The following is a 14,218-nucleotide window of genomic DNA, read 5'->3' as shown; positions in this document are numbered from 1 at the left end:
AGATATCTGTGGACTTGTCTTTCTCAGCCTCCAGAGCAGTTATTAGATACCCTAAATACGCAGCTTAGCTGTGTATTAAACCCACAACTTAGCAAAAATCATGACAGTTTGGACATGAAGCATCAGCATTTTTATTTCTTGTAAACCAAAGACATTTCTGAAATAGAAATCCTAAGTTTAAGCACTCAGCTAAATGAAGTAGTGTTTTTTTTATCACTTTGGGAACAGTGTCAAGGCTTTTGAAACACATTCTAGAAACCTTTTCCTGCATTTTTTAAGCTGACACTCTTTAGCAATAATCTGATGGGGGAAATCAAGCCACATCAGGTGTCTGTCCTTGTCCCAGAAATTCTAGAATCAAATACAGCAAGAAGCTTAGCACTTGTAAGTGATGGGTAGCCAGAGAAAGAAACAGGGGGGAAATTAGTTTCTAAATGCCAGGCTCTGTTTTTAACATGCTTTTTTTTATATACTCGTTCCATTTTGACAAATGGGAAATCAACAAGCAGAGAAGCTTGAACTGGTACAAAATGACATAGTCAAGAAAAGAGCCAGATTCAAGGCCATGTCTAAGACACTATAAAACGCATGTTCCCTCCACTTGAGAATTTGGGGAGAGTGAGCAGTTCTGGGAAATAGCCAAAAAGATGGAAGAAAATGAAGAGATTTACAATTTTACCAAATAACAGTAACATACAAAGAATCTTCACAAAGTTCATGTAAATATGTACTGTAGAAAAAACTAAGCATAAACTTCAATTTCTTGCACCCAAATAAACTGATTTTGTAATTTCATTTTCCATGAACTTTCCGCAGTACCTGTAAATGTTCCATATGTATACCTAAGCTCTATCTATTTTTAATATCAGTTGTGTATGTAGCATATATGTAACAATTAAAGAAATAAATACAGGCCAGCAAGGGCCAGCGCCGTGGCTCACTTGGCTAATCCTCCTCCTGTGGTGCCAGCATCCCATATGGGTGCTGGGTTCTAGTCCCAGTTGCTCCTCTTCCAGTCCAGCTCTCTGCTGTGGCCTGGGAGGGCAATGGAGGATGGCCCAAGTGCTTGGGCCCCTGCACCCGCATGGGAGATCAGGAAAAAGCATCTGGCTCTTGGCTTCGGATCAGCACATTGCTGGCCGTAGCGGCCATTTCGGGGGTGAACCAGCGGAAGGAAGACCTTACTCTCTGTCTCTCTCATTGTCCATAACTCTGTCAAACAATAAATAAATACACTTTAAAAAAATCCAAAATAAATAAATAAATAAATAAATACAGGTCGGTGCCGCGGCTCACTAGGCTAATCCTCTGCCTGTGGCACCAGTACTCCAGGTTCTAGTCCCGGTTGGGGCGCCGGATTCTGTCCCCGTTGCTCCTCTTCCAGTCCAGCTCTCTGCTGTGGCCTGGGAGGGCAGTGGAGGATGGCCCAGGTCCTTGGGCCCTGCACCTGTGTGGGAGACCAGGAGGAACCTGGCTCCTGGTTTCAGACTGGTGCAGCGCACCAGCCGTAGCAGCCATTTGGGGGGTGAACCAACGGAAGGAAGACCTTTCTGTCTGTCTCTCTCTCTCTCACTAACTCTGCCTGTCAAACATAAATAAATAAATAAAAATAAAGAAATACATACCAAATTATTAACGGGGTCATCTGATAGTGGGTTCAGCTCAAATGAGATCTTTTACCTTTCCTATCCCTATAAGATTTAATTCTAAGTAACTTTGTTTTGATCTTATATGATCCTTATAGCCAGAAAAAGACAACAGATTTTTTCTCACTTGAATTAAGAAATGAGGTTATTGGGGCTGGCTCTGTGGCATTGTGGGTTAACACCCTGGCCTGAAGCGCCAGCATCCCTTATGGGTGCCGGTTCTAGTCTCGGCTGCTCCTCTTCCTATCCAGCTCTCTGCTATGGCCTGGGAAAGCAGCAGATGGCCCAAGTCCTTGGGCCCCTGCACCTGCTTGGGAAACCCAGAAGCTCCTGGCTCCTGGCTTCAGATGGGCACAGCTCTGGCTGTTGTGGCCAATTGGGAGTGAATCATCAGACGGAAGATCTCTCTCTCTCTCTCTCTCTCTCTCTCTCTCTGCCTCTCCTCTCTCTGTAACTCTTTCAAATAAAAAAATAAATCTTTAAAAAAAAAGTTCAGAGATTATTAAAAAAAGAAAGAAATGAGGTTATAGAAACCTGCACAGATTGTCTGTTACAGTATTTATTTTCCTAAGTGCATGCATGGTCCATGTTTCTATTATTAGGTCTTCTTAAAGAACAACCCAAAAAGTTATCCTTTTCTCATTATTAAATGCATTTATTGGGCCAGCACTGTGGCACAGCAGGTTAAAGTCCCAGCCTGAAGTGCCAGCATCCCATATGGGCTCCAGTTCTAGCAGCTGCTCCACTTCCAATGCAGCTCTCTGCTCTGGCCCAGGAGAGCAGTGGAAGATGACCCAACTCCTTGGGCCCCTGCACCCAAGTGGGAGACCCAAAAGAAGCTCCTGGCTCTCAACTTCAGATAGGCTCAGCTCTGGCCATCGCAGCCATTTGGGGAGTGACCTCTCTTTCTGTCTCTCCTTCTCTCTGTAACTCTCAAATAAATAAAAATAAACCTTTAAAAAATGCATTTATTACCCTGGAAAATGATAACACTGTTCACTTCAAAACACAAACCGCCATGGTTGGTCATCCTTGAAAGTTTTCTACTGAAAGGAGCAGAAAGAATAACAACACTTCTCCCACAACAGTGTACAGACTTGCAAACCATGAAGATCTGTAGTATAGGGGCCAGTGTGATGGGACAGTGGGCCAAGCTGCATTTGTGTTGCCAGCACCCCATATCAGGTTTGAGTTCTGGCTGTTCCACTTCCTATCCAGCTCCTCGCGATTGCACCTTGGAAAGGCATGGAAGACAGCCCTGCGAGACAGGATAAAATTCCTGGTTCCTGGCTTCAGCCTGGTCCTACCCTGACTATTGCAGGCATTTTGGGTATAAGCCAGCAGATGGAAGTTTCTCTCTCTCTCCCCCTCACTCTGCTTTTCAAATAAATTAATCCTTTAAAAAATCAGTAGTATAGAGAGGTTCTCAGATGTTAACACAGAATTACAGAATTATTCAGAAAGGCCAAAGAAAACTGGTGAAATGCCTACTCCAGAATGGCCATCTCCATCCTTATTTACATGTGACATTATGTGTTGTCAGTCTCACCAGCCTTTTACCAAAGTGCTCAGCACTTGGTAGTCAAGAAATAATAAAATATCTATTGAATCAATGCATGAACCTATCAACAATAACCTACCATTACCTGGTTTTTATTAATTACATGGTTACTTCCCACTTGAGCACAAAGAAAGAAGTTGACAGGTTCAAGACACAGCAGCCAATGTCAAGACCGCCTTAGAGAGCAACCGTAATTGTCCTGTGCAAGTATTCCAGAATATGATTGTACTATGTTCTTGCCTGTAGCTAAACAGAATTGTTTCTTAAAGATTTATTTACTTATTTAGAGTTATAGAGACAGAGCAAGTGAGCTTTCATCCACTGGTTCACTCCCCAAATGGGCACAACAGCCAGGGCTGGGCCAGGCAGAAGCCAGAACCAGCACCCAGAAACTGCATCCGGGTCTCCCACAGGGATGGCAAGGGCCCAAGGATCATCTGCTGCTTTTCTAGGTGCATCAGCAAGGAGTCGGATTGGAAGTGGAGTAGCCAGGACTCGAACCAGAGACCACATGGAATATCCAGTGTCACATGCAGCGACTGGACTTTCCCCCTTATGCCACAACGCCAGACCAACCTGAATTGTAACTAGTTTAAAAAGTTTATTTACATATGTGAGACACCAGGGGTTTGCAACCTTGAGAGGAACTGTGTTCATTTCACCATACAGGGGACCGTAAACTTCCAGAAGAGACTACATGGAAAATCAAGAATAAACAGTGGGCTGTTTCACAACTTTTAAGAGAACAGAATGGGGGGGGGGGGTGGACACCAACTAACTAAAAGGTAAGAAAAAAAGGCCCAGCCTCAAAATTTGTCTCCTCACGAAATCCCTTCTCCTGTAACCTTGAAGGCAGGCCCCTAAGAGTAACACTTGTGATGACGCTATTAACTGTGTTTGAGGGTCCCAAAAGATTTTTTTTCAGACGCCTTGTTTTAAAATTAAAAAAGATCCCTGGGTGGTTTAATAATCCAGCTGCACGCTGACTCTTTAGTGCCCTGCTGCCTCAGGGTTTAGCCAAGGGGCAGCCAGCGGCAGGATTAACCTCAGCAGGCTAACGGAGGTGAAGGGCACGGGCACTTTTCTGTCAGATCAAGTGCCCACGCCGAGGCATCCCAGCCAGCCCTGCGGGCTCCCTCAGCCAGGGCTTAGCCTGTCACCTCCAAAGCACAGCTGGAAGCCACGCGGCTCAGCAGCGGTCCTGGCCCTACACACTCTCTCCCTGGCTCCGTGAGGAAGCGGTCCCGGCTCCTTCCACCCCTGACCATTCCTTACTCACCCTTTCTCCCGCGCTTCCTCGCTGAGAAGGGAGTTAAGTGGTTACTTTGTGCCCTGGCCCAATTTGGCCAAAACCCTAAAAGCAGAAAGGACAGAGACAGACACGTGCTTTAAAACCTAGTTCAAGCCTGGGGCTCTCTCCCACCGCCGGCCCAGCACGTGCGGACTGCGCGCCCCGGCACGGCCGGGGCTGGGGGCCAGAGGTTTCGCGCCCTCTGCGGGAACGCGATCCCGGCAACGCTCCGGGGGTGGGGGTACTGGGGAGGGAGCGCCTGCTCGGCAGGAAGCAACGGGTCTGTCGCGGGCCTCCACGTCCTACCCCAGGGAGCCAGGAGAAGGAAGAGGGACCCGCACCCGGCGTGCGGCCTCTGGTAAACACGCGCACGCACACACACTGGCGGCCGAGCAGACCTCCGCCTCCCCGCAACGCCCGCCAGGCCGGGACCCAGGCCCCGGGGAACTACCTGGTGTCGGCGACGCGACACTCGCTCGCCCGCGCCCCCCTCAGCCCCCCGCCTCACAGCCCCCCAACCACCGCCGGGCGCCCGCCCTCCGCACCCGCTGCGCAGCTCAGCTCTGGGGAAGTCCTCGCTCAGGCCCCGCCCATCGCCGGCGGCAAGCCCCGCCCCGGCCCCCTGCTCGCGGGCGGCGGCGCAGAGCCCCTCCCACAGCGGACAACCGGATTCCGAAACACCGCCCCCGGTTGGTAGCAAAACCCGGCCTGGATCTGCCACGGGTCAGCAGCAACGCTCGCTCCACAGCAACGCTGTGTGTGAGTCTTAGAGCACTCGCCCGAATTCAGCACAGTACTATCATAGGAGACTTGTCTTCAGCGCTACCCGTGCTGAACAGTTCGGAAGACCCGGGAGGGGCTTGAGTGCACAGCTGAAGTGACGAAGCACCTCCTGCTAACCTCTTTGCGGGACCCTACTCCAGTGCACACAGAACGGCCATTCGGTTTTGCTGCCTCTAGGCAAACCTAAAGGAGTAATCCGGAACAGGTGGTTTCCTTTGGAAAAATTGGACTTTCATACTTCAGCCTCTGCCCTCACATTCTGCAGATTCTTAACTGGTTGGTTGCACGTTACCACAAAATACCTTTTTCCTACTTTTTTTTAACCACATCTCCGATCAAGTCTTTCGGGTCTCTCTCTGCCAAACAGCTCTGCGCCTTTTTCCAACCATTTCATTCTTATGTAAATACCAGATGTTCTGGCACTCTTGGTTCAAAAGTAGTAACCCGCGTATGAAATAAAGTAAGCAAATAATGTTTACTACTCAAAATGTAAAGCGGGGAAGCCCAGCTTCAGGACTGGATGGCTGGCTTGCTGAGAACCAGTGTCCTAAGGCACAAATTGCCTTGTTCCTTATCCCAATTTCTTTTCCAGAGCATTAATGCATTAATTAATTAATCTGGCCGGGCTAGATCGAATCTCACCACGTGTGAATCTCAGGGACCACCAGGAAAAAGAATGCATTTTGTCATCGATCTAGTGAAAAGCCATGGCACCTGACCCCAGAGACCTGGAGTTCTTTCATGCTTTTGCCACACCAGCACCCCACTTCCTGTAACCCCTTTATAAGCCCCCAAACACCCTCATCTGGCATAGTGGTAGTCCTTGAGACTTGGAAGCCTGCTATGCACTCATCTGTCAAAAGAGTAAATGGTCTCTTTCCTTCACCCCAAAACCTTGTCCTCATTAATTTTGATTGGCACCAGGGACCGACCAGGACTGTTTTTGATACCAATTTCAGAGAGTTCCGAATAAGTGCCCTGATAACTAGAACCCCAGGGGTCTCCAAAGGAAACCAAAATTGCTCTCATGTGAAGGGGGCATGTGACAATTTTTCTCATTTGTCACTGAAATAGTTACTGTGAAGTAAGCTCTTTTCTACCAGCACTTAAAGACTTAATTCCAAGACCACTCGGCTGACCAGACCACCCTCATCAACTAACAGACAGAACCAATTTGTAAGCTGAACTGTACCCTATTGGGACTGTGACCCCAAATTGAACAAATGGAGTTCCTGGTTACAAGGAGCTGACAGCACGGGCTGTGATGTGTGTGGATAAAGAACCAAGACAGATGAGTTGCTTTTATTATAACAGAGAGTAGATAAACATTACAAAAAAAGTTGCCATGTCAGACCTAACTTTGTCAACAATGTCATCAAATATACTTTAGAAGAAGCCGAGATAGTTTTAAATGGCTCCATACCCTGTAATTCTAACTGTAACACATACTGGAAATGGCAGAACTATGGAGACAATACAAAGATGAGGAGTTGAGGGAGAGAGGGATGAACAGCTAGAGCACACAGATGATTTTTAGGATAGTGAAAGTCTTCTGTATGATACCATAATGATCCACGTTGTTACACATCCGTCAAAACCCATAGACTATATAGTGTGAAGAGTGACTCTTCATGTAAGCTGTGGACTTGGGGGGATGATGATGTGTCAGTGTACGTTCATCCATTGTAACAAGTGTACTGCTCTGGTATAAGATTTGATAAGGAGGCTGTGCAGGTCTGTTGTCCAAGGAGATATGGAAATTCTGCCCTTTCTGCTCACTTTTGGTCTAAATTTAAAACACTCTATAAAGTTGATTTATACGGGCCAACATTGTGGCCTATAGAGTTAAGCCACTGCCTAGAATGCCAACATCCTGAATAGGGACGCTGGTGCGAGTCCCTGCTACTCAACTTCCAACCCAGCTCCCTGCTAATGCTCCTCGGAAAGCAGTGAGTGATGATGGCCCAAGTGCTTGGGCCCCTGCTCCCACTTGGGAGACCCAGATGAATCTCCAGGCTCCTGGCTTCAGCCTGGCCTGACCCTGGCCATTGTGGTCATTTAGTGAGTGAACCAGCAGATGGAAGACCTCTGTCTCTATCTCTCCCTCTCTGTAGCTCTGCCTTCCAACTAAATAAAATTTTCAAAAACAAGAGAAGTACATTTAAACATTGTGGCATAGCAGGTTAAGCTGTGGCCACTTGGGGAGTGAACCATGGATGGCGATTCTCTCTCTCTCTCTCTCTCTCTCTCTCTGTGTATAACTCTGCCTTTCAAATAAATACTTTTTAAAAAATAACTCAATTTAAAAAGAAACTTAAAAAACTGAGGGAAAGCCTTGAATATCCTTTTCCTTCAAATTCACTAAAATCTAAGCTGATACATTTGGCTGTATGTGTCATGTTGAAGTATAATGATCCATCTCTCTATTTAAAAAGACCTCTGTTTGGCATCAATGTCACTGGGGAAAATGAATTTTATATTCCTAAACCAAGTATAAATTTAAATTATGATTAGACATTGTAACCTTCATGGCAATATTTAAACAAAGCAAACGATATAATTAAGTTTACAAATGCCATGAATATATGTGTATTTAAAATCTACCCTTAGTTATACATATGATTACTAAACATATAATGCAAGATATAACAGAGTACCGGTTCTCAAATGTTTTAGCCTCAAGATCGCTTAAAATTTAAAAATGAGAACTTAAAAAGCTCTCATTTCTGTGGATTACACCAAAGTGGTTCAGAAAGTTTGTGGAAGATCAAATTGAAAAATGAATAGTATTTTGGTGCAAAAAATTGAAATTAATGCATATAAGAGGTCTTCAAAAAGTTCATAAAAAGGCATACTATGAAAAAACTATGTATGGATCTCAAACTCTCATTTTGACATGAATTTTTGAAGTGCCTTTATATGTATCCGTATCCATTGTATTAAAATTTAAAACAGGGGCAGCACTGTGGCATAATGAGCAAAGCCACTACTTGCAATGCCAGCATCCCATTTAGGTACTGGTTCAAGTCCCAGCTGCTCCTTCCCATCCATCTCCCTGCTAATGCACCTGGGAAAGCAACAGAAAATGCCTCAAGTACTTGGGCCCCTGAACCCACATGGGAGACCTGGAAGAAGCTCCTGGCTCCTGGCTTTGGCCTAGTCCAGCCCTGCCTGTTGCAGCTGTTTGGGGAATGAACCAGTAGATGAAAAAATCTCTCTCTCTCTTTCTGCGTCTTTCTGTAACTTTGCCTTTCAAATAAACAAAACCTTTAAAAAATGCTGATATCACAGTGTTGTAGAAAGCATATTTTAAAATGTAAACTGAAAACATTTTAAACAGAAAAAGTTGAGATATATGCTTATTAATTAATTTTAAAAATAATAAAGCTGATACATACATTTTTAGGAGTGACTATCTTTTTCAAGAAAACAGACATTTATAACAAATCTCTTTGCAGTCTAGCTTAATATAGACACTTGGATTCTCATATTCTGCCTTTGCATTCAATCTGTTGTGATATGTTGTTATACCTTAGGTATTAAGAGCATTCCACCTCATACAATTCATAGTTTAAAAAAAGGAGGACTTTGCAAAGCCCCGATGGAGTCTCAGTGACCTCTAGAAGTCCTGAAACCTCACTTTGAGAATTACTACCAAATAGCAGTTTGCATTTCATTTGATTGAATGCCATACATTCCCACACATGAGTCAGCTAACGTCTAAAATTATACCCCTTCATTCATTCCAATCAAAAACTCAAATTCAACAACTCATACGAAACCGTCACATGTGTACAGGTTTTTCAAAGCATTTACTATAGCAACTCTGATGAAACTGATATTCTTATTTGAACAGAAATAAAAATATTTGACATTTAATTTATATCCTTCAATTCAAACTTTTTTGGGAAATTTTGAATATAAATGTGTAATCTGTAAAAAAGGAACATTAGTATATAATTACCAACCAAATTTTAGGTATACTTACAATGAATGGTGTGCATTTCCTTTTATATACATAATTTAAAGTGAGCCTAATAAAACAAGTAATTGCAGTTTTATTCATTATCTAAATAAATACTAGTTTCTAAAATTAGTGCATTGTGGCACAGTCAGTTGAGCTACCTGCAACACTGGCATCCTATATGGGCCTGGTTCAAGTCTCAGCTCTTCCACTTCCAATCCAGATCCCTGCTAATGGCCTGGAAAAAGCAGAAGATGGTCCAAGGGCTTGGGTGCCTACCACTCCAAATGGCCATTGCAGCCATCTGGGGAGTAAACCAGAGGATGGGAAATTCTCTCTCTCTCTTTTTGTCTCTCCCTCCTTCCCTCTCTCTGTAACTGTTTCAGTTAGAGTTACACAGAGAGAGAGAGAAATGAAAAAGAGAGCAGAGAGAGATCTTCCATCTGCTGTTTCCCTCCCCAAATGGTTGAAAAGGCCAGGACTGGGCAGGCCAAAGCCAGGAGCCAGGAACTTCTTCCAGGTCTCCTACATGATTGGCAGGCCCAAACACTTGGGCCATCTTCCACTGCTTTCCCAGGCACATTAGCAGGGAGTTGGATCAGAAATGGAGCAGCTGGGATTCAAACTCTTGCCCGTATGGGATGCTGGCATTGCAGGCAGCAGCTTAACCCATTATACCACAACACCAGCTCCTAAATAAATCTTTTTTTAAAAAGTTACTGCCTTGAGATAAAATTTTACATATACAGTCATGCATCACTTAACAATAGAGGTATGCACTGAGAAATGCATTTCAGGCAATTTTGTCTTTGTGCAGATATCACAGAGTATATGCATACTTACATAAACCTAGGCTATATGCTATGGATTATTGTTATTAGGCCATAAACCTATATTTATGTTATTCTACTGACTACTGCACAGGAAACTGCAACACAGTGGCATTTGTGTACCTAAACACATCTAAACATAGCAAAGGCACAGCAAAATACACTAAGCAACAGGGATTTTTCTGCTGCATGTGCTCTTTTTTTCTATTGAAAGATCACAGCTGTATTGATTTATACAATTCTTATGTTTAATCTTTGGTCAGTGTAAATGTTCAGATCAAAATTAAGTCATGAACTGTTTACTATACTAAGATTCTAACATTTTCTTCTAAGTATGTCTTCCTATGAAAGGGGAAAAAATTGTCAGAAGGTTTTGTTCTTTGCTGTGAGGGCATTTATGAAAATCCTACTAAACTACAAAAGCAATTTTCTACAAAACTAAAATTCACTACAAATTCAAACAGGTAAATAAACAACAAAATCAAACTGATTTCAACAAAGTCAACTCATATTTCCAAAAGTAAAATCTATTAAAAACAAGTAATACACATGTGCATTTACAAAAAATTACAAAAATTGATGATCATGCTTAGTAACAGAAGCAGAATAATATCTAATTACCCCAGACTTGTGAATAATTAAAATCGAATTCATATGCTAGTACAAATATTATGTATAATTTAAATAAGCTGATCAAGTATCATTTGAATACACACCATATTTGATAAACTTATATTACCTTTTATTTTCTTTTAATATTTCTTATAAGTACATGCCAAAATAGAGAGCAATGTAATTTTCATTTATGGGTTAACAGAGTAACAGAAAATTTCTACTGCAGAAGTTAAAGGAACTTTTAAGGAGAAAAATAAATTGCCAAAAATTAATTGATGAAATTAATTAATTAATATAACATAAAAATGAAAAATAAAGTTTTAAAACAGATGCCATTGGGACCGTCGCTCTGGCGTTATGGGTAAAGCCGCCGCCTGCGGTGCCAGCATCCCATATGGTGCCGGTTCTAGACCAGGCTGCTCCACTTCTGATCCAGCTCTCTGCTATGGCCTGGGAAAGCAGTGGAGAATGGCCCAGGTCCTTGGGCCCCTGCACCCTCATGGGAGGCCTGGAGAAAGCTCCTGGCTCCTGGCTTCAGATTAGCTCAGCTCCGGCCATTGCAGCCATCTGGAGGGTGAACCAGAGAGTGGAAGACCTCTCTCTCTCTTTCTCTGCCTCTCTTCTCTCTGTGTAACTGTGACTTTCAAGTAAAATAAATAAATCTTAAAAAAAAAAAAAAAGATGCCATTATGACCTTGTCTAAATGATGTCGGAGTTTGTGAACTCAAGAGGCTTCTATAACCTTGGCAGCTCATGACAAGAGCCTCGAGTGATCACTGACGTCATAAATAAGAGTGTCAATTGGTGGGTCAACAGCAGGAATCACTGTGCACTTGCTCCCCATGTAGGATCTCTGTCTTTAATGTGTTGTACTGTGAGGATTAATGGTAAAACTAGTCTTCAAATAGTACTTTAAACTTTGTGTATCTGTGTGGGTGCAAATTGTTGAAATCTTTACTTATTATGGAGCTGATCTGCTGCATATAAATATAATTAAAAATGAATCTTGGGGGCACAGCGGGTTAACACCCTGGCCTGAAGCACTGGCATCCCATATGGAAGCCAGTTCGAGTCCCAGCTGCTCCTCTTCTGATCCAGCTCTCTGTTATTGTCTGGGAAAACAGTAGAAGATGGCCCAAGTCCTTGGCCCCTGCACCCATGTGGGAGACCCAGAAGAAGCTCCTGGCTCCTGGCTTCAGATGGGCACAGCTCCGGCTGTTGTGGCCAGTTGGGGAGTGAACCATCAGATGGAAGACCTCTCTCTCTCTCTCTCTCTCTCTCTCTCTGTGTGTGTGTGTGTGTGTAACTCTGACTTTCAAATAAATAAATCTTGAAAAAAAAAAAAGAATCTTGGTGAGAGGTGGGATGGGAGAGGGAGCAGGATGGTTTAGGGGCAGGAGGGCAGGAATGGTGGGAAGGGCAGCTATGGTCCAAAAGTTGTACTTACAAAATTTATATTTATTAAATAAATGCAAAGATGCCATACAATTATTATACAGTGACCCTATTGATCTGACTACAAAAGGCATTTAAGGAAGGGATGTTCTATTGAAAACTAAGGGATGGATGTTGCTTTAAAAATCTGTTTTGCAGGTAAACTATTTGCTTGGCCTAGTTTTAAAGCTAATTACAAAAATCCATTTTCTTAATGGTCCAGATATTTTGCCAATTCTTCCAACTCAACAGAACTTCCATTGATTTTCACATTCACTGCAGACAACAAATTTGGTCATCTGTTCATCAGTACTATGGGCTTGCAGTTCTTCTTGTTACATTTGCCACACATGAACAAGTCAATCTGGGTTCCACCTGTCTTGGCCACCAGATGTTCTCTGATGGCTTCTTTGGCCAAGTTTTTCCACATCTCCTTGAGCTCGTCACTAGCCATTTTCTCTGCCATCATTCCAGCTAATAAGTCAGGAGGAATATTACCACATAATGCATTTTTCCATAAATTTGGATTTTCTGCATCTTTAAAAAGAGTCGCTATCCTATTTTGCACTCTATGTTTGAATTTCCTGTCTGTATTCCTTATTTCTTGGTTTATAACTTCCTCAACTTGAGACCCCAGTTGTTCCTCATCAGCTCCAATAGCAACATATCAGCTCCTGTTCGGAGAGCTGCAGCCAGCATCTCCCTACACTTTAACTGCACAGAATCGGAAGTGCTTGATGCGGAGGAAAAGACGAAACGTGAGGATCTCAAGCATTATCTCTCCTTGCTGCTGCTTAGGTTGCCACTGGAGCTTTCTATTCTCTTGCATCAGGGCTACTCTGTGATGTAACTACAGTTCTTTTTTCTTTTCTTCAAGGTCTTTTTCTGTTGATGGTTCATCTAATAGCTTTTATCAGGATTTGATGAGAGACTTTGCTAAAGATGTAACTTCATTTTGATTCTCGTGGGCTATGACAATTCCAGGGTCATAGGAATATTTTTAAGTTCCTTCAGCAAATCCAATGTTCCAACCATGTTCTTCTGCACCATCTTGTCCATCTTCTTGTAGGTGCGGAACACCTCGTCCTCCATGGTGCTGGCAGGTCTTCCCTGCAACCAACCCACTGGGACTGCAAAGTGGCAGAAGCTGGGATAGAGAGGACGTAGGCAGGAGTGAGACCCTGTGTCTGGTGAGCCCCACACAGCAGGCTCCGCCCTCCGTGTTTATTTTTCAGTTTATGAAGCTTTTGTCATCTTGGGGTCTTGAAGACCAAGGAAAGGCCTGCCCCTCCCAATGTTAGTGAATTGCTCGAGTTAGTAACCAACCTGTCTGAGAGCACACCTTTGACATGCAACCGACCAACCCTGAATCTGTCTCCCATCTACTGCTTTTTGCAATTTCAATCACCGCCAGGCTGGCACTTGAACATTAGGACTCAACCCCATAGCCCAGAGCATGCCAAACTTACTCCAACTACCTAATCCTAAACTTACTCAGCTTGCCTGTGAAAATCACAACAAAGGCTCTGGCCTCGCTTTCCCCTGTCCTTCTGCTTCCTGACCAAACTTGCTGCTTCCCCACGGGACTGCATGACACGCCCTCCTCTTGGGAACTGCAAGTATTGTGTCCATGTCTGTCATCTAATCCTATGTGATTATAACAAATCCCAGGAACATCTTAAATCAGTTAGGCAACTGGAAACTGACCCCTAATATGATTTCCACAACAGAAAGCTGGAATCCTAACAAAATTTGAAAATATCTCACAAAACCAGTTTAGCACACGTTTTGCAGGAAGGAAAAAAAAAAAAACCTTTAAACTTCTCTTTGATTTCAACTAATATAATCAGCATTCTGCCAAATACCAGTCTATAATTACCCCATGTTCAGGAAAGGAGGAGGGCATTTGGCCCAGTAGTTAGGATTGGCTGGGTTTGAGTCCAGGCTCCACTCCTGATTCCAGTTTCCTGCCTATACTGGGAAGCAGCAGGTGGCAAGGTGGGTCCCTGCCACCCACACAGAACACCTGGATTGGATTCCCAGCTTCTAGCCCCCAGTCTTTACAGGCATTTGAGGACTGAACCAATAGACAGA

At 43.6% G+C, this 14,218-nt stretch overlaps 1 protein-coding gene and 1 pseudogene across 10 annotated transcripts in view; both read right to left on the bottom strand.

The window, feature by feature from the left end:
* IMMP2L (inner mitochondrial membrane peptidase subunit 2) overlaps window positions 1–5,112 on the bottom strand; it is a 1,052,378-nt gene extending 1,047,266 nt beyond the window's left edge. For 7 of the 10 annotated variants that reach the window (XM_089329399.1, XM_008258379.4, XM_008258376.4 and 4 more), the window contains exons 1-2: window positions 5,044–5,112; window positions 4,487–4,561 (exon numbers count right to left, since the gene is read on the bottom strand). The gene's annotated coding sequence lies outside the window, so the exon portion shown is untranslated. Of the gene's footprint in view, window positions 1–4,486; window positions 4,562–4,949 lie in introns of all 10 variants that reach the window. The other 3 variants (XM_008258377.5, XM_089329406.1, XM_089329404.1) reach the window with 2 other exon arrangements.
* A 7,257-nt stretch (window positions 5,113–12,369) lies between these two features.
* On the bottom strand, window positions 12,370–13,216 carry LOC100347733 (transcription elongation factor A protein 1 pseudogene; annotated as a pseudogene).
* Window positions 13,217–14,218: the final 1,002 nt, after the last annotated feature.

The sequence above is a fragment of the Oryctolagus cuniculus genome, chromosome 3 (assembly GCF_051225735.1).
Source record: "Oryctolagus cuniculus isolate XC-2025 breed Fujian yellow rabbit chromosome 3, ASM5122573v1, whole genome shotgun sequence".
Classification (NCBI taxonomy): domain Eukaryota; kingdom Metazoa; phylum Chordata; class Mammalia; order Lagomorpha; family Leporidae; genus Oryctolagus; species Oryctolagus cuniculus.
This window is presented reverse-complemented; position numbering and strand designations above follow the sequence as displayed.